Source organism: Nomascus leucogenys, unplaced genomic scaffold (assembly GCF_006542625.1).
Source record: "Nomascus leucogenys isolate Asia unplaced genomic scaffold, Asia_NLE_v1 001027F_58868_qpd_obj, whole genome shotgun sequence".
Classification (NCBI taxonomy): domain Eukaryota; kingdom Metazoa; phylum Chordata; class Mammalia; order Primates; family Hylobatidae; genus Nomascus; species Nomascus leucogenys.
Window position 1 is genome coordinate 16,405 of NW_022096092.1, and position 27,038 is coordinate 43,442.

The 27,038-nt window shown below is 40.3% G+C and overlaps 2 pseudogenes; both read right to left on the reverse strand.

Moving 5' to 3' along the window:
- Positions 1-3,778: 3,778 nt before the first annotated feature.
- LOC115833816 lies at positions 3,779-9,168 on the reverse strand (annotated as a pseudogene).
- A 1,513-nt stretch (positions 9,169-10,681) lies between these two features.
- On the reverse strand, positions 10,682-16,087 carry LOC115833814 (annotated as a pseudogene).
- Between the last annotated feature and the right edge of the window lie 10,951 nt (positions 16,088-27,038).

Below are 27,038 nucleotides of genomic sequence, written 5' to 3' on the forward strand. Positions count from 1 at the left end.
TAGACTTTAGATTTTCCTCTAACTATATTTATATAGAAATCCTTGAGAAGGTAGCTGTCAACTTGAAATTCACTATCTACAGTTAATTAACATCAGGGTGCCGGGAGGGACCCTGAGCCCCATCCCTGTGCACAGCAGGGGCTGGGCTGTCATTGCAAGAGAGCAAACCTGGTCTCCCTTCTGTGCAAAGAGGAGGGGGTGGGAGGGGCATGGCGGTGGAGGAATTCTTAGCCATCAGCACAGATGCTGGCAGGCCTGCTGTTCACTCACTCTGGGGGCCTGGAGGTCCCACCATGATAACACCACATTGCCTCACAGAGGCCCCTGCTTTTCTGTCCATGGTAGACCTCAGGGTAGGTGGTGCCTGAGATCATAAAGAACTTAACCAACTGGGAGAAGAAAACAGGCAAAGGAAGGAAGTGTGAATGAGGAAGAAGAGATGAGGTAACAGGGGTGGGAGAACGTGGTGATAAAGCCAGGGGGACAGTGTGGTGGCAACTGACACGAGAGGAGAAGGGGGCCCATGCTCATCAGTCCCCTCCTTCCTGAACAACATGAGGGTACAGGGAGGGCAAGCCCTCAGTGAGTGAATGCAGCAGTTCAAAGAAACAAAAATAGACAAAAATAATAAATGTTCTCCTAGGACACCAGGCTTTTAGGGAGGCCACTGTGAGACCTCTGAATGCCCGATGCCCAATAGTGCTGAGGGGGTAAGTGACAAAGAGCCTGCACCCCCCAGCCCTGTGCACCATCTGAGACCGAGGAGCCTGTGTCACCAGTACCTAGAGCTAGAGGAAAGGGCTTCCAAATGGCTCAGGAAGATGAGTGGGCATTTCACTCCACCTCTGGGACCAGATGACCACACCTCCCCTGAGGAATCCCTTACCCAAAATAATTGAACATAATAATGTTGCTTAAATATAAACTGGCTCAACTGATCACCCCGACACTGACCCCAGGACACCCCCCTCAAGGTGGCTCCAGTTCCTCATCATCTAGACTTTTCTCCCTGCCCTCCCAAACTCCCTGAGCCTGGCTGGAGGCCTGCTTGTCTCCTCTGCTGCCCACTCCAAAGAGGATAAGAAACCAAGACCTGGGCTCGCCACAGGTCGAGGAAAGAGGCTTGGCGACACTTCCTTTGACTTGGAAAATTCCTCTACTAGCAAATCTGCTTCCACATGGCAAAGATGAGAAGTGCTGGGCCAGTAGCCAGGCACACAGCTGCAGAAGCTACCTGGACCTGCCTCATGGGCCAAAGGGAAGGGCTGCCCATAGGCAAGTCACTTCTAGAACGAGTCCAGAGAGATCAGGGAGAGTCTGGGATCCAATCAGGGATGACCCTTCTTTCAGTTGGGCCTGGTGGGTTTTCAAAATCCAGTCTTTCCACTGGGGCCATACCAAAGCTCCCTGGGAGGTCAGGCTTCCCAGTCCCACCAAAGCCCCCCATGAAGCTGTCATTTTCTCTCAAGTTGCATACACTGGCCAAGTAAAGGCAGCTTCTACTCACCAGACAAGTGGCCAGCTCAGCTTCAGATTTGCCAAAGAAATCTGGGTCCTGCCCCATACTTGCTGGCTTGGCAGGCTTTTCAAAAAGCAGGTATCTCTGGAGCTGTTTTGTGGACACCAGGAGCATTACTTGACAAGCCCTGTGCTAGCCCCAGGGTACCCTGTGCACCTGGGTAAGGCTGGAACACACTGGGGACAGGGATCCAACATGTCCACTCTGGAACAGCGTGGGAACTGGAGAAATCGCCAGTTGTTTGCTGTCCTGCCATTGCTGTTCTACACATCCCTGGAGACTATGAGCATCGGTTACAGCGTGGTGGTGGCTGATCAGGACCAGAAATGTCCATTTTTGACCTGGAAGCAGCAGACACCTAAGGCTTAGGGTAGACGTGGGGGCTCCATACCATTCCCAGTGCCAACTTCCCATGGAGGAAACAGGAAGGAATGTCTGGCCACCCACCCAGGGTCAGATGCCACAACAGCCTGAGCAGAAGCTGCCTGACACTGGCTGTTCCAATGACAATAGGACATCCTTGGGAAGGTGGAGCCATTTGTGAGATCTCAGGATGGGTGTCCTGGAAGTGCCACTTAAAGGCGACTGAGGCCTCTCAAAATCCCTGTGTTAGAGCTGCAGCTCTCCATGCGGGCTGCAGTGCAGTCACCTGTGGAGCTTTAGGACAGGCCCAGGGCTCAGCTTCCCGGACCAGTGCCTTGAGAACTTTCGCAGCAGGGATAGCCGGCTTGGAAAGGCATGCCTGGGAGACCATGTGACACTGCCTGGCTGGGTCCTGGGCTGACAGAGGTGAGCGTGGAGCTTGTGGTGACTTGGTAATGCTGTGAATTATGTACGTGTGGCAGGAAGGTGCCACAATGCCAAGGCCCCAAGTCTTGGAAATTCCATGAGGTCCGCATGAGGTTGAACTAAACACCAAGTGCAGTCCTCAAAGGAAAAATAAAAGAAATACCCACATAAGGGACTCTTTGGAACTGAGTCTGGAAGAGAGGGCTTCCTGGTCCACTCCAGGAGAATTTGCCTAAAATAAGTTTGCTTCCCATTGTATTCTCTTTGCTTGTTCTAAACATCACCTCCCCCCATTCCCTTAATTTGCATCGTTCTGGGCTCCTTACTCTTGTTGCATCCTTTTTTTACATTTTAAGGATGTCTGGATTCGATTTACTTAAGAGCATATATGGCTTAATTTTGTATTTCTGGTAATCGTCTATTACATTTCCCGCATTTTATCAAATGACACGTTTTCCTCATATCTATTTTTAATATGTTAAAGATTTTGTATCCAGTTTATCTAAAACTCCTTGATTAAAATGAGTTTAATTCTAGCAATACATACATGCTTATCTCTGCATTGTTTTATAATTTTACGATAAATGTTTTTCCCCAATATATGACTGTATGGATAATACTTTTTAAAAAGATACAATAAAATATGATATCTCTTTCTCACTTGATCATGTGGCTGAATGAGTCAATCCCTCCATCAAATAGAAATATCTGGCATTACTTAATCTAACTAATGAAAACATCCATTGTGCACGTGCACCCACAATGAGAAGAAAAGACCAAAACAAACAGCCAAAAAGGAGAGAATCCCATGATTTCTGTGTAAACTCCTACAGATATCATAAACATTTATTGCTAGAAACAGTATTTTAAATGAAAGGTCTTCAGGCAAGTGTATTAAAACTGCCTTGGATACAAGGGGCCCTATCACTTGTAAAACTTGGCAAATTGGATAACAATTAAAAATACAAAATTACACAGAAAATACCCTTTAATAAATTGAGGTTTTTTTTGATTGAGACGGAGTTTGGCTCTTGTTGCCCAGGCCAGAGTGCAATGGCGCGATCTTGGCTCCCTGCCACCTCTGCCTCTGTTTTCAAGCGATTCTCCTGCCTCAGCCTCTCGAGTAGCTGGGATTACAGGCATGTGCCGCCATGCTCGGCTAATTTTGTATTTTTAGTAGAGACGGGGTTTCTCCATGTTGGTCAGGCTACTCTCAGACTCCCAACCTCAGGTGATCCGCCAGCCTCGGCCTCCCAAAGTGCTGGGATTACAGGCGTGAGCCACCGCGCCCGGCCTCATAAATTGATCTTTAAACAAATCTTAATTGAGGTTCTCTAAAGGGAGCCTTTTAGGCAACATGCCCACTACGTGTACTGATGGCTAGGGTGGCTGGTGTCAGGCGAATCCATGTGGCTCCCCCAGCCCCTTCCTGGGAGCATCCTAGAAAGACAGCGTGGAAACGCCCGCCGCCTGGTGGTCCCCGTAGCTGCCATGGTGCCCAGCCCCGCCGCCTCACCCTGTCCTCGAACCCCGTGTCAAGCGCCCGCGGATTCTCACGTCCTCTTCTTCCAGGGCGGCGGGCGCTTCTCCTGCACCTTGGCCTGGCGCTTCTTTTCGGCCTCCTCAGCCTCCGGTTTCTCTTCCTTGACCACCTTGTAAGGCCCTTGGGTATCCGCAGGTGGCCGCTGACCTTGGTGCTGCCCTTCCGCGCCGGCCTCTGGGGCTGGAAGGTGGGCGCGGGCGCCTTGCTGAGGCGGACCCCAGGCACCATGCCCGACCTCAAGCTGCTCCGCCGCAGGCGCCGCAGGGGCAGGAGGCTGGCCTTCCGCCGGGCGGGGTCGGCAGAGCCCCAGGACCCCGGCAGCAGGGCAGGTGGGAGGCCAGCTCTTGGGGAGCCCTCCCAGGAGCCCACGGCCACTGGTCAGGGCCGCTTGTGCTGCTCTGTGCCCTTGGCTTCACCCGCCTCCTGCGCCCGCCTTCCCATCCCCCGCCGCGCCGCCAGAATTTCCTGAGCCGCCAGGATTTCCTGCACTGCCAGCCGCCTCTTCCCCACGCACAGGGAGCACTCGGGGCACACGGTCTGGCACGCGAGGGCCACGGCGGGGCTGTTAGAGGCTGGTGGTCATCCTGACCATGTGGTCCAGGGCGCCCCGGTCCTCCGGGCCACGCGGAGCGCGGCGTCAGCGCAGACAGCTCGCAGTCCCTGAGCCTCTGCAGGCTCTGGCCATGGAGCGGAGGCAACTCAAGCTGGTAATTTTCCCCCAAGGGCTCCTGGCAGGGGCGCTCCAGGAGCGTCTGCATGAGGCAGACGTGTAAGTGGCCACTCTGGCGACATCCCATGGTGGGGGCCCTCGCGTGGACACCTGCCCCTGCTAGCTCAGGGCTCTGATGCAATCGGTTCGACCCTTCATATTGGCTTTCAACCCTAACACGTCCGTCCTTGAAGGTCAAGACCCAGGACATAGTTCAACAAGTAGTTGGTGGTGATAGCGTGCCCTGACTGGGCCAGAACAGCCTCTTTAGTAAAACAGCGCAGGAAAGTCATGAAACAGATCCTCAGCTCCTTTCTTCATTTTCACTTTAATTCTGTGATGCCTCTTGTCCAGCTGATGACATCTCTCCTGGGCTCTGGGACTCTGCTGTTCTTCAATGCCTACTGTGAAAGGTTCCTGGCCATCATCAGCCATGAAAACCTCAAAGCCCTCTGTCTTCAACGTGGGATCCCTGGGCCAGCGGCATCAGCCTCACCAGGAAACCTGTTCTTCTACTCATTCTTGGGCCCCATCCCAGGCCTATTCAAAGAAAGACTCCAGGGGCAGGGCCTGGCAGTCTGTGTTTCCACCAGATCTGTGTTAAAGCTCAAATGAACCAGCCCAGGTGATGCTGAGGCAGGAAGTGCAAGGCTGAGAGCCAGTATCTAAGGCAACTGTGCCCATGGGGCCAGGGGCATCTCCTGCCTGTGCAGCTATGATAAGGGTTGTGTTCCTTTCCCTGTCCTGCCAGTTGACGTCAATTTGGGGGCACTCAGCTAAGGCCACCACGGTATATCCACAAAGCCGTGGTAGCAGGAGACATTAAGGCCAGTCTAGCCATTGTGGTCAGTCTCCTGCGCCTTCTCAACGCTCAGCCCCCGCCGCACCAGAGTCTGCAGCAGCCCCACTGCTCCAGGACGCCCTCTTCCAGGACGCTCTCCACGCCCTGGACGCCATGCTCCTCCTGGTCCTGGAAAGTGTAGAAAGAGTCATCCCAGGTGATGCTGAGGGTGTCGGGCAGACTGGAGAAGTCCTGGAACTCTTTGTAGTCAGCGCGGTCCTCCTAGACCTGTGTTCCTAGGAGTGAGGACAGCGGTGGCGGGGTCATGCAGCGCGCCCCGCCACCCTGCGGCCCAGTCCAAGCCAGCAGCACCACACCGGTGGCCAGAGGCGTGGGCAGGGGGCGGAGGCTCTGTCCGGGAAAGCCTGGTGGGCACCAAGGTCCCTGCTTCTTGCTTCTGTGTCCCCAGGGAAGTCCTAGCTCCGCCCCCAGCCCGGCGGAAACCTGGCTTCTTTTACATTATTGTTTGTTTTTATTTTAAGTTTTTAGGACATTGATAAAATCACTTTCTGATTTTTGAGATTAAAAATTAAATAATTTTCAACTTTACCCTTTTTTAAATGTTTCACTATTTTAATGCTTTTATTTTTTGTATACTTTAATTATTGTCATTTATATCTTCAATTATTATGGAAGAATTTTAGAAAAGTCTTTTCACATAATAAAGTCTAATTAATTAACTCTTATTTATTCTCTCCTCTACCTCATATACGTACTTTAACCTTTTAGAACACTTTGTTTTGAGACTGTTGTTACTTATGTGACATTTTAACTATTATTCTTCACACTTCTAGTGAATTTTTAATGTCATTCAAAGGGTAAATCTTTCTATACTGAGAATTAAACATAGTTCTCAACAATGTTCTCGAATATTAGGAATTTCACCTTCCAATGGCATGTTACGTATGTTCTCCTACCCTTCTAATACATATTCCCCGCCCCCTGCTAATTTTGTATTTTAAGTAGAGACAAAGTTTTACCATGTTGAACAGGCCAGTCTTGAACTCTTGACCTCAAGTGATCCAGCTGCCTAGGCCTCCCAAAGTGCTGGGATTACAAAAACAGCAACTAAATGCTGGAATGATGACCGGGAACTCGTCTAGAGTCTCCAGTGATTATCCTCCTTATAACAAGGCAGAAAGCCTTCCTCAGAATTATCTAGACTGACATTACTCATTGTCCAGACCTGTTAACAGACTCCTGCAAACAGTGCTGTGAGTCTCAAATGTGCTCCTTCAGTAATGCGGTAGAAGGCCCTAGTTTCCACATGGTAGTATCCTTCAATGCCTGGAGACTTTTAAGGCATAAGAACGTATTGATCCTATGAACTATATGTTTTGTAAAATCTCAGGTTATGTGAGGTGTTTGGACAAATTAAGTTTCAGGGTGATATCCACTATTGAGACAGAAAATTAGTCTAAAGAATTAAGACCTCAAAGTCCAGAATGAGAAAAAATTGTTTTGCTTAGAGCCTCCTTATAATTGTCTTACTTGTTTTATAGATATAAGCACTAGAGGACAAGCTCTACCTGATATAGCTGGCCTAGACATATGCGGATTTAATTGTAGAAGAAAGAATTATACCTTTCAGGTAAAATGCCTACCAAAAATAATTAGTTGCTGTTTTTGAGACAAGTTCTCACTCTGTCACTCAGGCTGGAGTGCAATGGCACAATCAGAACTCACAGCAGTTTTATACTCCTGGACTCAAGCAATCCTCCCAACTCAGCCTCCTGAGAAGCTGGGACAACAGGTGCGCATCACCACTCAAGGCTAATTTTCTGTTTATTTTTTGGTAGAGATAAGGTCTTACTATGTTGCCCAGGCTTATCTCAAACTCCTGGCCTCCAGTGATTTTTCTGCCTTGTCCTCCCAAAGCACTGGGATTATAAGTATGGCCCCTGTAACCAGCTTTAGATCAATTTTATTTAATACAGATACCTTCCCAACTAAAAACATTTTATTAGAATTCTCTTAATTCAGCAAAGCCTTGTTATTACTGACCCAGTCTTCACTTATTTTCAGCTTAGATGCAAGAACAAAATTATCTTTATGTTTCAATTTGTTTTATTTTATATTTTCAAGGTGCAGAATATGTCGTTTCGAGATACATGTGCATAAGGAAATGATCACTACAATGAAGAAAATTAACAAATCGATCATATCACTTAGCTGTGCTTCTTTTTTATAAGAACTCCAAAAATCTTGTCTCTCAGAATATTTCCCAAAAACAATACGAGATTATCTAATATGCCTACAGGTTGTACATCAGATTCATTTATTCTACATTACTGCACCTTTACCACTGTTACCCTTCATTTACTTATTTTCTTCCCACGAATGTAACCACCGTTTTTAATGTATTGAACTTTTAAAAATCGATTTCAAATATGAGTGGGACCATGAAGTATTTTTGTCTGTGTGTCTGTCTTATTTCACTTAGGAAACCTGCCATTTACATGTCTCCTAAATTTAGTACAGAAATAAAGTGCTAGTCAAGAATGTGTCTCAGTTTTGTTAGATTAATTTTTTCCAAGTTATTCTCTTTATCAATTTTTACTTTTTGTACTATAGAAGAGTGAAAATTCTTGTATTAAAAAAAACTGTAACCAGGCTATTGATAAATAACTTCTTTCAGGGATAAAAATCTCAGGAAGTTCAAGATTTCTGTATTAATGATTGACAATGTTGTTGGTGGTCCCTCTTAGACTTATTTCGATTGTAAGTAAGTCTTGGTGATATTCTAACATAAATTCTGACAGGTGAAGAGAATAAATAAATTACGTATCTCTAGGAGAATCAACAGAATAAGATTATCTTGGTTAAATGGCTAAGAAAATATGGTAAATAGACACAAAAACTTTTTCATCTTCCAAAATCAGAGTCAAATACGAAGTGATCATAAAGTAGCTAATTCTGTCTTCCTGCCAAAGTGAATGTGAGCTAAATTAGAAGAATGTCAGGAATAAATATTTCCTTGAAATCTAGCAACAAATAATGTAATTAAATTATGAGGCTTTGCATAGAGTTTTAGCATCAACAGAAAAGCTCACAAAACCTAGGTGAAAATCAAAAAGGAGTGCTGGGTTGGAGCCCTGAGGTGAATAATTTTATCATCTCAGATCCCTTGGAAAAAGGCAGCGAGTCCAAAAGAAGCTGGTGATAAGCTTTCTCTCTGCTAACTCCTAATGTTCTGCATGAAATATGTGGAGGAGAAGAGGGACAGTTTATTATAGTCTACGTGATATAGAGTGAAGGAATAAGAGAATCTTTCTGATAAGTATCTTTGAAATTTGGAGAATCATTCCTATCAAAATCGTTCATTTAGGGGACTAAAATACAAATAAGAAGTTTCTTGCCACATATCCCTCAGCTAGCCAGGCTCTAAAATGAACGGCACTGGACACCTAGACAGTGGTAAAAAGCAGGGTTTACTCACTCTTGAATCACTAACAACTGGTGCTAACCTTAGGCAGCAGCTTATCTATTTGGTTGAGGTTCAGCCTTGTTTCATTGAACAAATCTCTTGGGTTATTTTCAGTTGTGCCAATCATTTAATTTGTTTTCTGAATCAAATGATAAGAATAAATATGGTTTAGAGTGTAAACAGCATTCCCAGATACATTACCACTTAGTGTCCCATCTGCCTAATTTTGAACCTATAGGACAGGAATGAAAGCATTGTGAGAAACGCCAGGTGATTTCCTTAAAGCCAAATACTCTTGTCCCTCCTACTTTTCTTCTGGCTTTCCTGCTGCATGGGACATGGTAATAAATGGAAGTTTCCTGCACAAAGAGGTAAAATTCACTTGTTGAAGATGCCAGTCTTATTCTTGACCAACTCCTATATTGGTACAAACATGTGAGAGAAATGCACCTTCTGAATCATTTCAAATTCGTGGTCTTTGTTAGAGCACATAAGCCGGTGCGCTAGGAAACGTAGCTATTACATTCCTTTATGGAATTTTCCATTCTCTATCATCTGGATTCTTATTTAAAATGTAAACAAAGTTTGTTCTTTCTACTGCATAAGAAGGTTTATACTACTTTATGCTTAGTAAGTAATTAAATTTATATGTCAGTTTAAATAAGGACAGCCTCCAGTATTCTAAGTCCTGTTCCTGTTCCCCATCATTTTATATAGGAAGCTTCCTCTTTCGATTGTTTCTATTAAAAACCTAAGGCAATTGAAATCAACCCTGTAAAAATTATGCTGCAATTATTTGAAACCCTAACATAATAGTGTTATCTTGGATGTGAATCTGAAAATCAATTTATTTCTTATCTTTTGATAGATATTCATTAGTATGTTCTATCCTATTTTGTTACTTATATTTTGGAAAAGTTTCTTAATGTTAGAATAATATTTATACATATTAACTCCTCTACTTATCCATTTACTCATCTTATTTACTGTGTGATCTATTCTAAAAATTGCATTGAATAATTGTAACATATTAGCAAAGAAGACAAATACTGCCATTGCCCCCTTGGAATTTTCAATCTGGTAGTAATAAGTATAAGAGTTTTCTGAATATTAAAATCTGATATGATATATTCATAGAAGATGTAATAGCAGAGCAACCCGGCACTGAAAAACTGTTGTGTGAGTTGAAATGTGATTAATAACTAGGATGTTGAGAAACAATAAAGGCTGTGAGGTCAACTTAACTTGCTCAGACTTAAAAAGAAAATAAGCACGCTTTTTATTCTTTGTAAGATAAGATATCCACCACTTCATTATTCTACCCCAGCCTGGTTCAAATATACAACTAAGACAAGTGATTTACAGTGTGTACAAACTGAAAACATACTCTTGATTTTATTTACCTGAATGCAAAAACATAAAAAGTAGATTAAGTGGTGTCAGGGAATGGGGGAGGGTGAATGGAGAATAAGTGTTAATGTGTATGGGGATTCTTCTGGAAGTGTTAAAAGTGCACAGGCAGTAGAGAGCTCTGATGCCTGCACAAGTGTGATATACTAACAATATCTGAATTAAATACATTAGAACATGACTTGCACGGTAAGTGAATGAATCTCAACAAACTAGTACAAAAAAAACTATTGATGTTCTAGTAAAGATTCCACAATAATTTATTAATTAAAATAACTTAATTAACAAATGTACACATTCAAGGTGGTTATCCCATTTATAACCATAAAGTAATTACATTCCATGAAGTTACAATGAGCTCACAGGCTCTCACACGTAGGGTCTTAGGACACTATTTGCCTCGTATATGGGAGGTCACAATAAATCATCATGAAACCAACTTTTCATGTACAACCAAAGCAAAAGAAAGGCCTCAGAGGGGAAGACAAGGAGGAAGGAGGAAAATCATAGATCAGAGAACCTTTAGAAACATCAAAAAATCTCACAGATCCATTATCATAATCCAGAAACACCCCAACCCGACCCAGAGGCCTTTGCACATACTGAATTAAAGGTGGAGAGTTGGTGGAGAAACTACAGTGGTTGCTCCTTTTTGAGGAAATTTAAAAAAATGTTTCATCAGAATCAATAACGATATTGGCATCTGCAGTCCTGAAATCTCTACAGACTCCCAGAATCCAGCTGGAGGAGAGAGTCACATCCACCTCCCAGAAATGCCTGCAGGAGGTGAATGCTTGTGCTCCCCACACAGCAAAGCTCTCCACTCTCTGGGGATCCATGGGAGCACTGAGATGGTCATCTCCAAATATCACATATCTCACATCCTCAGAAAGGCTTATATAGCAAGGAATCATTTCTGTGCTCAGAGCATTATCCACTGTCAAGGAAAAAATATTATATTAGTGAGTTCTATGTGAGACAGAGGCTCTGTGGCCCAATTATTCACTTCATTTGCTCTTCTTCCAAGAAAATACAGAAAGAAGGAAGGCAAGAGAGTTTAGCCCCATGCATCCATGAAGATGAAATGTTATTACACCTCTACGGCACATACAATTATGTATTATTCCTTAAAAAACAGAGAAAAAATGTGACCATATCACTGGGCGAAGTAATGATTTAATGTCTATCTCTGCCTAGTTTCTTTCAGGACATATCTAAAATGTTTTTTTTTTCTTCAGTAGAAAAATCTTCTTGTATTATTTGTCTTTAAGATCATCAAGAGTTAGACATCAATTTGCTGCGATGTGAGAATTTATTGGAATGTTAAGTAATGCCTGTTATAGTCTCAAACAGAAAAAATTTGGTAGAAATTGACACAAGTAAAATTTATAAGTTTCTGAAAATAATACTCTGGCTTTACATTATCTGTTTAGCTCCTGATTCAATCTACTCTGGGTTCCTGCCCTCTGCTACTTAGACCTGCTCTCTAGAATGGGCCTAACATGGTTCAGCCACATTCACAGATCCCTCACCTTTCACTTGTTACGAGATGTATCTGATGGCATTAGAATTGTCCTGATTATGGATATTTTAGTCATTTTCTTTGTTGATCAAAATGTTCTGATTTTGTACATAATAAAGGTTACTTGTAGAATGCATGTAAATGCACATAGAATAGAAACAATTAAAACCAGTATGCCAAATCTAAGCCTTCAAAATTGAATTAAATTGAATAAATACGAAATACTGATGCCACCATGAGAACTAGTGTCTTCATAACTACATGATCTGAATATTCTTTGTCCTCTTATTCTGCAGATGAAGTGTGTATCTTTCTTTACATTTTCATCAAACTGTGAGTCAGGAAATTGAGTTTTGATCATTGTAATATTACTATGCAGGTAGAGAAGATGCACATGTTTTGGAAAAGTATGTATTACCTACATGACAAAACTAATAAAACTTAAATGGGAAAAGCCTCAACCAAGGGACCCAATAAGGAAATAATTTGAGGCTAGACTGCCAAGCAGCTGGCTCTTACCTCTGAAGTTGTTGAGCATATCTAGGACTCCAGTAATGTGCCATGAAGTGAGCTCTGGGTTCACTGGCTGGGGCTTTTGCATCTGTGCCAAATCAGTCCTGCAAAAAAAAATGGCCTCAGCTATAGTTCCAGGCCCAGAGTTAATCATACAGTCATACAAAGATATCACATTTTCACATAAGATGTTTCCTCAGAATTCTGCCCGTTTTGGTTAACTGGTTGTACATTTTATTCCACACTCTAGGGGCCATAAGGATGTTACTTTTTCTAAATTTTACTTCCATAAACACCCAATTTCGCCAGATATGTTATCCTCAGACATTATACAACTTCTAAAGTCATTAAAAGTCATTGCCTCCCTCTGCCCATCACACCCCCTGAGGGTAGGCAGAAATCTTGGGAATATTTCAGAGAGCAGAAAACTCAGACAAAAACCTTTGGGACCTCAGTCTGCAGCTGTCACTAACGCTAGTCAGTGTCTAACAGAGAATATTCATTGAGACAAAAGGCTTTAATCTTTTGTGCAAATCAAAGGAGTCTAATTCCAGCCTGAGAACCCTGCTGCTGAGGGTCCTGAGGCAACCATTTTCCTGAGGTCTTTCCTTGAACTGGGTGTACGGTGATGGAGCAGGCCCGGGTCATTGATGCTTTTAGGACCAAAACATCCCTCCTCAGCCCATCCTTAGGGAATCTCTCTCCTCCCTCTGTCTTTTTTTTTTTTTTAACCTCTGACCCCTCTAGAGTAGAAGATGTCTCTATGATTCCTCAGAGTAATTTTGTATTAAGATCTGTGGGGTATGGCTGGTCAGGATGGATGGATCGGGAGAACAAACTTCCGAATGGCAAATTGTTTTTATGTATATTTTAATTCATACAAATTTTAAGATGAAAACTTTCCAGACCAAAGAGAAGAAGACCTCAGGCCTTCTTTTGAAACAAAATTGGAAACAGCCCCTGACAACGATGTTAGTACTCAAAATGTATACATTCCCTTCATTCACAAGAGAACAAATTTTTCAGAAATAGCATTGTTTTTAGTGTAAACTCACCTTGCTGATACATTTCCCACATCCTGCAAAAAAAATAAAAGGTAATGTAAATTATGAGAGATTTTTCCTTCTGCATCTTTTCTCATACTCTTGTTTCTTTCTGTTTTAGTGTTTTAATAATGTGTATCTTTTTTTTTCCTGCTAAGGAATCATTCAAGCCTACATTAATAACAGAACCTCAACTAAACAATAAAAAGCTTCATCAGTGGGCATTAAGAAGAAAGGAGCTCAGCAAGAGATGGTGGAGTAAAGCAAAGATATCTAGGTTTCCAGTGTCATTAATTTCCTAATCTTATTTCCAAGGAAAGCTCTGACCACACATGACAACTATTAAAACAAAACAGAGAACCATATGAGAAACAGTACATGGACATTGATGAGCAGCTTTGAGAAATCTTGCCCAGGCAAGTGGAAACCCCTCAATGTCTTCAGCAAATCACTGCTCTCTGGGAGATCAGAGTGAGGAGGAACTAGGGCATGTAAATGGAGTATTATTAACCTTCCCCTGGCCTAGAGTTCTAATGATTTTGGATGATCTCTCTGTGTGGATAGTACTCCAAATTATATTGAAGAGAACTTTATTATATGCTATCAGCTAAAATGGCAAAAATTTCCCAAAGATTACCAAAGTATGCAGTAATAAGTGAATGGAGAAACGTAATGGTGGAAGTCAGACATCATGTGTCACTTAGCTTAGAGCAGTGACATATGCAGGTGATATTTGCATGTCCTGGCAGCACTGTCCAGCAAAGGCTTCCTGTCTCTGAGGATGGACCCTCCCTCCAAACCTGGAGCAGCTCCCCGTCAGGCATGCGGCATGTCTCCCACAGCTCTCTGTACATGTCTTTCGTCCCTTCTAAATGTTGGGTCATTCTCACTTGACTGTCTTGTAGTTGTTGGAAAGCTCTTTTGCTTCTCTTTCCAGTGCCCGCAGATGCAGTTGCTCCTCCTCTTCGAGAAATATATGCATCCTTTGATAATGAATACTGATTATCCTCTTCCTTAATGACATATAGTGCTGCAGAGACGTTTGGTTAAAGGATTACATGTTCTCACTCTCAATAGAAAACTTCAAATAATTATATGCTAGGTGTAATCAAGCAACTTATAAACTTTCTGCCTCACTCTTGCAAGGAGTCTTGAACATTTGCTATCTTTTCTGTCCATCTTTTTCAATGTTCCTATTCTCTCTCCCTTTTTAAATCTAACCTATATAAAGACTCCTGGTTTCTGTCACTGTGACACTTCTTCACAGTTATTACTGAGTCAATTATTTCCTCTATTAATCTCTCTTTTAGGATTTTTCCGTGTCTGATTCGCCTACATGTTAAAAAACATTTAGCCATACACCGTATTATGCAGTATTTTTTTTTACTTTTACCATATTTTTACTCTATATACTATTCTCTTTCTTTCACCTTCCTCACACCCAATCTTAGTGAAATGTTGTCTCATCTGCAGTGTCTGAAAAGGTTTATACCAACCTTCAAATTTGAACTAGAATACACATAATGCCGTTTATCCAATATACTAGAATTAATTTGGCTAGCTTGTGTGGGCTTCTCTGTTTGCAACTCCTATTATATCAATTGAAATCACTACATTTTCTTGGGATGAAATCACTATCTTTCAACTGGTAGTTTGAATTTAGCTAAAAATGATAAGCTAACATTGTGTTTATTTGCATAAAAACAAAGAAAACATTTTCATTTTTACCTCTAACGAATGAAATTTGCTAGTTTCCTGATTTAGATTGTTTCGTGTCTCTTCATTGATTTTCCATAAATAGTCCATTTCCTTTCTAAGTTTCTCCTGCAAAAGAAGCAAGAAGCTTAGCAATAATGAAGACAGTATAGTAGATTTCATCCCCTTATCAATTAAAAAAAAGGCTGTAATTGAAAGAAACATAAATTAAGTTAGAGTGGAGTGGTCAGATTTTTCCAAATTAAACACATTTGGTTCTAATAATTTGGATGTGAAAAGTGATAGAAACATAATAGAGAGTTTTAAAGGACCCTTCAGATAATATCATCAATTTTCTAAAACTGGCTTTTATATAATCTGACTTTGAACAGTGTTCTTGGTGCTGGCCACCTGCTCCACAGCTGCATTCTATATGTTTGAACAACGTTTCTAAGGAAACCTCCTTTAGTGAAGTCTCAACACAGCTATGATTAAAGTGCCAAATTAGTCAGCAACATTGAAAGGACACATTTATGTGTCATGATTGACATGGAATTATCACCACCTCCACCATCTGCATTCTCATCACCATCATTATCATAGGCCCTCATCGTTCTTATTTGGGATTCTACATAATTCAAACTGCCTTAGAGGCATCACGTACCCTGCATTCCTCAGCAGCCCATCCTTTTGGGCTGTGGCTGTGAGCCATGTGCTCTGGTGACTCAGAGCAGGGCCCACAGAGCAATCTCTTGTCAGCCTCACAGAAGCTCCTTAGTCTCCTCATGGAGCACACCGATATTGTCTGAGCTGTTGATGTTCTGAGGTCTGGTCTGTCTGGCTAGGGAAGCCAGCTTTTTGAGTGCCACACTGGTGTTGAAGTTGGGCTTCTCTGAGATTTTTCTGCACAAAGGGCAGTGAATTGGTTCTCTGCCTTCTTCTGAGCAGAGGCAGAGGCAGAGGCAGGGCCTGCAAAAGCTGTGCCCACAGTCAATGGTGACCGGGGCTATGAGGTATTTCATGCAAATGCAACAAATGAGCTCATTCTGGAAGACTCGCAGGGCATCTTAATCCATGTTTCTGAAAATTAAAAAAAAAAAGTGAGAATTTCTTTCTCTTATTTTTATTTGCCCCGATGAAAAGGAAAAAAAGTCTGGTGGACAATTTTCCTTGTCTACTTGAGCTCTGTCCAATATGTCTAATAAGTTAGTTCCAGTGCAAACTGAGACATAGTAAACACAAACATGCTGGATTTATGAAATTTTCCCTCAATAGTCATCGAAAACTCAGTCCAGGACTCCCTGAGATACCAAGATCCTAAGATGTTCAAGTCTCTTATTAGTAAATGGTGTGGGACTTGTATGTAACCTAAACCCATCCTCCTGAATACTTTATGTCTAGATTACTTTGAAGGCCTAATACAATGTAAATGATATATAAATACTTGTAATGCCATACTGTTTAGGAACAGCAAGAAGATTAAAAATATGTACATGTTTGGCAGGGCGCGGTCACTCATGCCTGTAATCCCAGCACTTTGGGAGGCCGAGGCGGGCGGATCACGAGGTCAGGAGATCGAGACCATCCTGGATAACATGGCGAAACCCCGTTTGTACTAAAAATACAAACAATTAGCAGGACGTGGTGGCACCTGCCTGTAGTCCCAGCTATTCAGGAGGCTGAGGCAGGAGAATAGCTTGAACCCAGGAGGTGGAGGTTGCAGTGAGCCGAGATGGCACCACTGCACTCCAGCATGGGTAATAGAGTGAGACTCTGTCTCAAAAAAAAAAAAAAAAGTACATGTTCAGTACAGCTGCTTTATTCTCCCTGTAAATATTTTTTATCTGAGATTAGTTGAATTCACGGGTATGAAACTTATGGATATGAACAACCGTGATGCAAATGAGAAAATGAGACAACAGTCCTGGTGGCATTTTTGTTAAACAAGCTGTGCCCACAATCATTCCCAGTTACTTAGACAAGCTTAAAGCCTGGGCGGAGGGTAAAAGCTGGGATGATTTCTGAGTCACTTATATAAGCTAATTAATGAAGAAGCACATTCTGAATGTCATCCTGTCTCTGCCATTCTATCTCTCTCAATGATTCCATGATGATAATATATGAAAGACACTCAGTATCTATGGTATTATTCTATACTCCCTGCCTCCAAACTCACCTATGAAGTTTGCTCAGACAGTTATAAATAAAGTAGCTTTTATCTAAGATTGATTAATCAGAGTGGACTGTCACTCCTAAAATCATCAATCATTAAATTTGTCCTTTTAATTTTAATATCAAAACTCTTCCTTTCAATATATTAAATGTAAGTAATATCTATTATTTTTAATTAGGAAAGTTTTTTCCCATAGTCAATTCAGATGATTAGAGAGAACACTTTCACATTCTGAAATAGCCAATGTTTCACCTATAATAATTAACAAGAATTAATCAACAATTAATTATCTTCTAAAATAACAAAAAAATGAAGATATGTATTAGGTTTTCCACTCTACGCTAGAAAATCCAGAAATGCAGTTAATGGAAGCGTGGCCACCAGTTCACCTCTCCCCTTAGTGACTTGGAAGTTGCAGCTTCTTGGGAGCCCTTGCCAGTTGGTTAGATCTATTGATCTATTTTCTTTCTTTTTTTTTTTTTTTTTTTTTTTGTTGTTGTTGTTGAGATGCAGTCTCACTCTGTCACCCAGGCTGGAGGGCAGTGGCACGATCTCAGCTTACTGCAACCTCCACCTCCCAGGTTCAAGCAATTCTCCTGCTGCAGCCTCCCGGGTAGCTGGTATTACAGGGGCCCACCACCATGCCAGGATAATTTTTTGTAATTTTAGTAGAGACCGGGTTTCACCGTGTTGGCCAGGCTGGTGTCTAACTCTAGACCTCAATCGATCTGCCTGCCTTGGCTTCTCAAAGTGCTAGGCTGCAAACATGAGCCATCATGCCCAGCCGATTAAATCTATTTTCAACAGCTTTCAAATCTAGTCTGCAAACTGCAAATTTTGAAGAGACAGCAAATAAGACCTTTGCAACAAGAATTTTCAAAGTAATTCAACATTTTTAACATTCACTTTGGTGAACATTATAACCACTACTACATGCCCACATTCTAGTGAACATTTTAGATATTTATGGGTTCTATGATTGCATGAAACTATGGAAATATATCTTTTCACACTTAAGAAAAATCTAACAATACAGAAAACAGTCACATAAAAAGAATCAAATAGCAAGGGAACACAGACCATATCTTACAAACTGAAGATACTTTATATTGATTTCCTATAAAATCACTAAGACGGTTATTTGTTTGCTTAGAAAAGACCCAAGCATGCTGCCAGATAAATTTAAAGTATTTTTAAGAGTAAAAGTGAGCATGATGGTTTTGCTGCACATTTTATACTCACAAGGCTACTATGAATGGTCTCAGTCTAGAAGCTCTGTAGACATCCAGATTAGAAGTAACTCCTGGTGCTCCAAAGCCCAGCAGCCACAAATCCAGTGGGTCCTCACTGAAGGGGAGAGAAATCTCTGGACAAGCATCCTTTGAAAGTGTATGGGCCCTCGAAAGACACACCCACTTCCTGAGGTGGATTAGATTGCATAGAAACCGGTAAATTGGCTGATTAGGTTTATAAAGTATTGAAAACCACACTTGGGGGCTCAAAGCTCAACAGAGAAGTTTGGAATGAGATGCAAGAAAGTTGACTTAACAGGGTACTCAAAGAAATATTTTAAGTATAACAATTATTTCACTAAATATTATCACAAGCTAATTTTTGTTTTGTTTTGTTTTTGTTTTTGTTTGTTTGAGACGGTATCTCCTCTGTCACCAAGGCTGGAGTTCAATGGCTCCGTCTCAGCTCACTGCAACCTCTGCCTCTCGAGTTCAAGCGATTCTCCTGCCTCAGCTTCCCAAGTAGCTGGGATTACAGTCGCCCACCACTACACTCAAATAATTTTTGTAGTTTTAGTAGAGATGGGGTTTCACCATGTTGCTCAGGCTGGTCTCAACTCCTGATCTCAGGTAATCTGCCCACCTTGGCCTCCCAAAGTGCTGGGATTACAAGCGTGAGCCACTGCACCGGGCCACATGCTAACCTTAAAATTTTGTTTCTCACTCCATTTAAAAATTATAATTGCTTAAGTGCCTAGCAGTTATTTATCTGAATATGTTCAAAGATAAAACATCAACTGGGATTACCAACACATCTGTGCTGTGTAACTCTCTTGTTTAAAAAAGTATAACAAGGAACTTAATTGTGTTTCACAAAATTGTATATATAATGGTTGATACAATTAGCTGTTTTTCTTATTTTTACTATTTTATGACTATTTCCTAATGATGGATTTATATGAAAATAAAATCTGTTTTTTATTTATCCACCTTTTTGAATAATTTTAAAACTGAAACTTTACATATGTATGTACATAACTATCTATAACAATGCTATGCATTCATATTTTTAAAATTATATAATTAATTTACACAATAATAATTATTATACCTTTTTTTTGACATGCTCTCTCCCTCTGTCAACCAGGCTGGAGTGCAATGACACGATCTCAGCTTACTGCAAACTCTGCCTCCCAGGTTCAAGTGATTTTCCTGCCTTAGCCTCCGAGTAGCTGGGATTACAGGTGTCTGCCACCGTGAGCAGCTAATTTTGGTATTTTCAGAAGAGATAAGGTTTCACCAAGTTGGCCAGGCTGGTCTCAAACTCCTGACCTCAGGTGATCTGCCCATCTCAGCCTCCCAAAGTGCTGGGATTACAGGCATGAGCCATGGCACCTGGCTGTTATTTACACAATAATTATGTCCATAATTATCTTTAATAGTGCATGAAAGTTATTTGTAACACAGTTGCCATACTAACAGATTTTGTTGTCTTTTACCATGATTTAATAAATCACCAATGTTTATACATAGTTGTATTCATAAATTATCTAATGTTTGGGATTTAGGTCATTTCTGTAAACTTAAAATTAACAAACGTTCCTAGAAGTTGAAAAAGTAGCAATCTATATAAAAGTCGCCATTTACATATTGAGACATTTAAAAAATTATAAAATTCATAAAAGCCAGCATATCCTAGAAAAAGATGAAGTGGCTGTCGTTTTAATCAGTCCATGGCATTGCAAATTAGTATGTTTTCTGAAGTGTCATTTGATCAGCATTATGCTTCAAAAAATATATTCAATAAATTTAAGAAAAGGTAATCAGAGATATATATATGCAGACTTTTCCACAAATGTTGTTCTTTGAAAACTGATTCAAACACTTCTTAAAATGTTGCATATTATCTACCTCAGTGTAGAGAAGAAAGACTTTCTGGTATTCTCACTTCTCAGTAAAAATTTGATTCTACATTTTGTAGACCACCCTGTATTAGACAGAAATAAACAATAAGCAACTTATGAGATGCATACGAAAGAATAAAAAATAGTTGCAAATTTTAGTGCGAGAAGCTGAAAAAGTTATCTATTTTACTACAAGTGTGTTATCATGCAGGGTAGGTAAGAGAGAAAAGGCAGTATTTCCTTACCTAACTAAAAATACTCTGTCATTTAAGTGAAAATATCAGACATTTATTGATCACCAATTCTGTGCTAAAAACTGTTCTAAGTGCTTCACATGTTCTAACTTACTTAATTGTTACAGCAACCCCATAAGATAAATAATATTTTATACTCATTTAAAGATTAAGAAACGTGAGAACAGGAAACTTTAATAATTTGTCCATAGGCATACTCTAATTAAGTAGGAGAACTAGGGTTTGAAACCAGGCAGTCTGTCTCTGAAAACTGTTTTCCTTTCAGTGACATTAAATATGTTGCCAAAGTATCTTCTTAAGCCACCAAATTACATACAATATTTTGGGGAGACGCTTCTTGCATGCTGCAGAATTGATTGAAAGTGACAAAGCTTTCACGTATTGTGCAGGCTTTGGTCCACTTTTTTGAATAATAATATGCACACTGTCCTACATCTACCATACCGTCCAACCCTCTAATCAAATGACATCACAAAAAGCCTGTGGGCATGCTCGGCCAAACCCCATAACAAAGGCATTGTGGAAATCCTAGTGTGCAGTGCAGCTCTTCTTTTCAAAGCACAGAATGTCTCAGAGGGTCTCTTATGTGAGCTACTCTGATTACTCACAAAATAAGTGTCTGCTATGGACTGTCCTTACTGGCAGAGATTGGAGCCAAAATTGTAACAAACCTGCAAGTTCTGCACATGTATCCCAAAAAATTAAAGTAAAATTTAAAGAAATGTGTAAAAAAACCAAGACTAAGTCCTTAAGGAGCTCATGGTCTAGTAGTTGATACAAAGGAAGGGACAGTCACCTAAAATTCTTCCTAAAAGAAATGACACCTAAGCTGAAACCCAAAGGATGAGGGTAGTCTTATCTTTTCTGATAGTACAGTCTAAGTGACAGCAGTTGTCATGAGAAAAGATTTTGGGGCCTGGCATGGTGGCTCATGCCTGTAATCCCAGCACTTTGGGGAGGCCGAGGTGGCTTGACCGGTCAAGCTGAGAAGTTCGAGACCAGGCTAGGCAACATGGTGAAACTCCATCTCCACAACAAAAATACAAAAATTAGACAGGCATGAGGGTGCATGCTGTAACCTCAGCTAAGTCTTAGGCTGGACGATTGCCCCGAGCCCAGGAGGTAGAGGTTGCATTGTGCAGGGATTGTGCCACTGACTCTAGCCTGGGTGACAGAGTGAGACCCTGTCTCACACACACACAAACACACACACAAAATATTAGTTCTGTTCTCTTCCTGGGTTGATATCCTTCTATTCTATCTAGGCCAGAATGCTTTCTGAAATGGAAATGTGCCTATATTCCTACCTGCTTAAACCCTTATTATGGGATTTTGATAAACTACAGAAAGTAGTTACACTCCTCTCGATGTCAAACAAACGTACTTGATGTATTTGGTGCTCAGTGTATGAATTTTTCTTCCCCAAATGCCTTGGATTCTAGTAAGGGTGAGTTCCTTGTATTTCCTTAACTTGCCACAATCATCCATACTTCTATTATTTTGTAATAACATGATTACCTTGTCAGTGGAAATATAAATAATAAAATTACTTTGAAGCGCTGTGGCATTGCCCATAGAATTGATGATCCATAATTTTATAACCCGGACATTCCAGTTATCGGAAGATACTGTCCGCAAAGAGAAATCTATTGGCTATTTTACATTAGGAGACACGTTCACAAAATCAAAATACAAAAGTCATTCCAAATGTACAACAGCAGAAAATGAACAAATATATATTATTATGCACCATTTATCCAACTTTGGGTTTTCCACTACAAACTCACTCTTGATTGTTTACATAAATAGATCTGGACTCTTTAAATATTTTTTTTCTTTGCCACGTGTTAAGATGTCAATCTTTGTGAGTAGAAAACATTGGAGAGAAATTCCAAAAAAGCGCTTCCAATCTGCTTTGGAAATGACGCCTCCAGTGTCTGGCCCGGAGGGCATACAGGGATACACCAATGCCCAGATTGTGTAGTTGAGGCAGCTGCTATAGCAGCCACTTCCTGAAGTTCATGGTGGCCAGGAGAACTGAGCCGCCACGAGCTTCTCCTGATACTGCCCTTCGCCACATTTGAAGTGGAGCCTGTCTGGCATGACATTTCTTTGTAAACTGCTTTACAAGTGGCCCAGAAGGCAAGTTTGTGGGGAGCTCTGAAGTGTGGATTTAAAGCAAGTTGTTCAAGCGCAACAGCACAGCGACTTCTTAACATTCAGTGAGGCCAAGGGGTGAGGGGAGTCTTCATTGGCTACTCCAACTTCACCCTGGAAACAATGGCAATTCCCTTATATGTGCTCATCACGTATTATTTAGACCTTCTTACATTCTACTAGACATATTTCCTTGCTCAAATGCTGTTATAATTAATCATTCTTTATATATTAACTTTTCCCTATTCACATTATTATATGTTTTCTCTGTCTTGACAGACCCTGAATCTTCCTTTCATTTGAATAAACGCTATCTATCATCTATCTATCATCTATCTATCTATCTATCTATCTATCTATCTATCTATCTATCTATATCTATCATCTATCTATCTATATCTATCTATCTACTTACTTATCTATCTGAACACTTAAAGACCAGTGTAAAAAAATCAAGTACCACAAAACTATACTTGGTATGATTTTATTTTTAAAGTTCAAAACTACCTAAAGCCAAATCATGAAACATGTAAATAATATAGCCATGGTGGTGATAAAATTATAAAGAATAAGAGAGGAAATAAAGATAAACACAAAATTCACGCAGTGAAAAAGCACAATGTCATTAGTGCACGGGGAAACCCAAAGATATTGGAAATGTTATTTTCTTAATATGGGTAGTAGGTTCACAAATGTTCATTACTATTTTTGTCTATACTTGTGTGTTATATTATAGTCTTTTACATAAATAAAATATTTTAATAAAAATATGATTTCTTATGCTATAGAGTGATTACATATACTAAAAGTGTAATTTAATCAGTGTCCCAACTAGTGCGCTGAGATAGCGATCCTCTCAGCCTTGGGAGGCCAGGCAGGGCGTGAGGCCTCTGGCTTGGAGCAGTTGTGCATATCCGCAGTGTGCTCTATGACAAAACGGATGTTTTCCCATGTATGAAGTGACATGGACACATTAGACTTGTTCCTGAAAATGCCAGATGAGAGTTTTACGATATTTGTCCATTCCCTTGGATTTAATACTGACTTTGATTCTTCCACTTCATAATAATCTTTATAATTATAAATTTTGATTTGTTTATTTTTAATCCACAACGAGAAAATAAAAGAAAAAATATAATACACCGACAAATATATGAACACTCACATAACTGTATATACTACCATCTTTATTTCTAAAAATACTAATTTTAAGATACATCAATATACCCATCATGATTCTTCTGAGTGACATACAACAAATTCAATATGGGTTCTCTAAGGAATCCTCTTAGGCTACTTGTTTCAAAGCCTCTGAAGCTGCCTGCCCAGTGAAGGCTGCAACAAAGCTTTCTCTTCACTTCTCCCTTAGCCTTGCATGGGTCCACTTTCCTTTCAATATCAAACAGAGTATTAGAAATTCCTGGAAATGACTCCCCGAATACTTGCTGTGGCTGCTTGGAGCATAGATGACATACCTGTTGATAAGACAGTATACTGTTTTGCTAGTTGCCCAAATGATATGGAAGAGAAACACAAGGGCACTCTACAATTCTAACACTGAATATTTCTAATTTAACAATTTGAACCAGCCACTTGTCCAACTAAACTTCCACATTAAAATAACTCTAAAGACTAATATGGTCAGGCGCAGTGTCTCCAGCCTGTAACCCAGCATTTTGGGAGGCCAATGTTGGCGGATCATGAGGTTAGGAGTTCGAGACTAGCCTGGAAAGCATGGTGAAACCCCGTCTCTACTAAAAAATACAAAAAAATTAGCCAGGCATGGTGGCACATGTCTGTTGTCCTAGGTACTCAGGAGTCTGAGGCAGGAGAATTGCTTGAACCCGGCAGGTAGAGGTCACAGTGAGCTGAGATCATGCCACGCCACTGCAATCCAGGCTGGGCTACAAACAAGGCTCCATCCTTTAAAAAATAAATAAATAAATAAAATGGAAAAGACTAGTTTAATGAAATATGTGTTAATTAATAATAATTTGACTTCGAACAAATAACCTAAAGTGGTAAGTGCTTCAATGCCTACAACAGTAACAACGATAAGGTAACCACAGCAATCGTGCTTGGTAATAAAGTATTTACTTACAATTTTTTTCTAATTCTTCAGATAAACTACACACAGTTGTATTAGTAATTTCCCAGAGGAGGAACTGAGGTCTGAGAAATCAAGTTGCTAAATGGTTTGTCTCAAGGCACATTACAAGTAAATGCTGATTTTTTAATATATCATAATAAATGATAGCACAACTGTGATCCTTAAAGTCCTGTTTTTGATTAGTCAACCATCTATTGTGTTTTTTTTGTCCCTTTTTAAAAAGCCACACTACCATGTTAGAATACTTAACATAAAACATGAAGAAACATCAAAAATAATTTTGTAATGTCTCATATGACCACGACAAGACGAATGTTTTATGGAACGGGCAAAGACATTTTCATGTCATAGACCTAGAAAGGAAGGACAAACTGAAGAGAAAATAAGGCCAGGAGCGGTGTCTCATTACTGTAATTCCATAAATTTGGGAGGCTTAAGTGGGAGAATTGCTTGAGGCCAGGAGTTTTGAGACCATCCTGGGCAACATAGGGACACCCTGTCTCAACAAATGAAAGTACAAATATTAGCTGGGCACTGTGGCACGTGACTGTAGTCCCTAGCGATTTTGGGAGGCTGTGGTGGAAAGATTGATCAAGCCCAAGGAGTTTTGAGGCTGCAGTGAGGTTAAGATTGCACACTGAATCCAGTTGGGAGACAGTGTGAGAACTGTCTCTTAAGAACAACGACAAAATAAGCTGGGGCGATGGGTAAATTAAAAATATGCTGCCATTGGCCAACCAATCGAACTGTTTTGAAAACATGCTCTTACTCCCAAGCCAGTACACTTTGATAATCCTGGACAGAAAGATGGAGGGAGCCAATTCTGGCTCCATCTTTCAATACATATAAGATCAATCTGGGGATAGTCAATGTTTGGCTGAAAAAAATTAATAGTCAAGATTTAGGAAGAAAAACACCTCTAAATGTTCAAAAAAATGAAAAAGAACAATAAAGATGTGTTGATTATACCACTTTACGTATAGAGGGATACTGGGTTTGGCGTATACGTACACAAAATATATTTCAAATAGGAAAAGGGCTAGAATTAATACACACAAGAATATAAGCATGATTTCATATTTTTTTCCTGATGGAAATTTAGGCAGATATTTACTTTCTGCTGTTGGCTTTCTTGATCTTTACAGTTTCCTAAAATAAACATTATTTTAAAATAAGAAAAGGAATACTGGAAAATAAAAGATATGCAAAATTATATTACATTGTATGAGAGAATATTATATTTTATCATTACTACATGTATATTGAAATTTTTTATTGGCTTGCAAAAAATCATGCTATGATATTTTTCCACAGTACAAAAAAAAGAAAAAGTGGTATTATAAACAGGGAATCATTTTTTCTTTCCCTACCTATAAAAATGTCTATCTGGTAAACCTAAGGATCAATAAATGCTCATTACAGAAACATTGGTTGATTATTCATAATTCTCAATAATATTGGAATGAGAATAAAATGAATATAGTTATAACGTCCATGAAAATGCATTTCTATAGACAAATAAATTTCAGAAACAAAACTGAACTTAATCAGTCAGCTCTGGGATTGGTTCCAGGAACACTGACAGAGATCAAAATTTGTGCATACTCAAGTCCTGTAGAAAAGACACGTATACTGAAAAGTAGGCCCCCCTCTTCTGTGGAATTAAAAAGCTGAATGTGAAAAAAACACTAAACAAATCAAATTGATTTGTCAGAATAATAATCCAGATTTTAGTGTAAATTATTTAATATTTCATCTTTTCAAGTGATTTTTCCGAATAATGTAAGTCCAGCATTTCTCAGAGTCTGAAAAGACTTTCTGGATTACCTTGCTCTGCTCAGTGAGGAAAGGTAGTTGCGTATGTGGAATGTGAAGCCACATCTGACCTCCCTTGGGTTAACTGGCCATAATATAACTCTCACCAATGCCTAAATGCCCTTTGACATCCTGGTCTTCATATTGTTCAGACAATGAAGTAGGCAATAATATAAAAGAAAATATTTCTGAAAAACATGGCTAAGAGTCCAATGGAAGTAACAGTTTGGCTTTATTTTGTTTTGTTTTTTTAGAAAAACGTTCATAATTTTCTTACTTTACACATTTTTCATTAGTTCTTTATTGGCCACATCTGAGGTTCTCAGATTCAAGCTCATGTAATGAGTTCATTCTGTGAAAAAAGTTCTAACATATCAAAGCT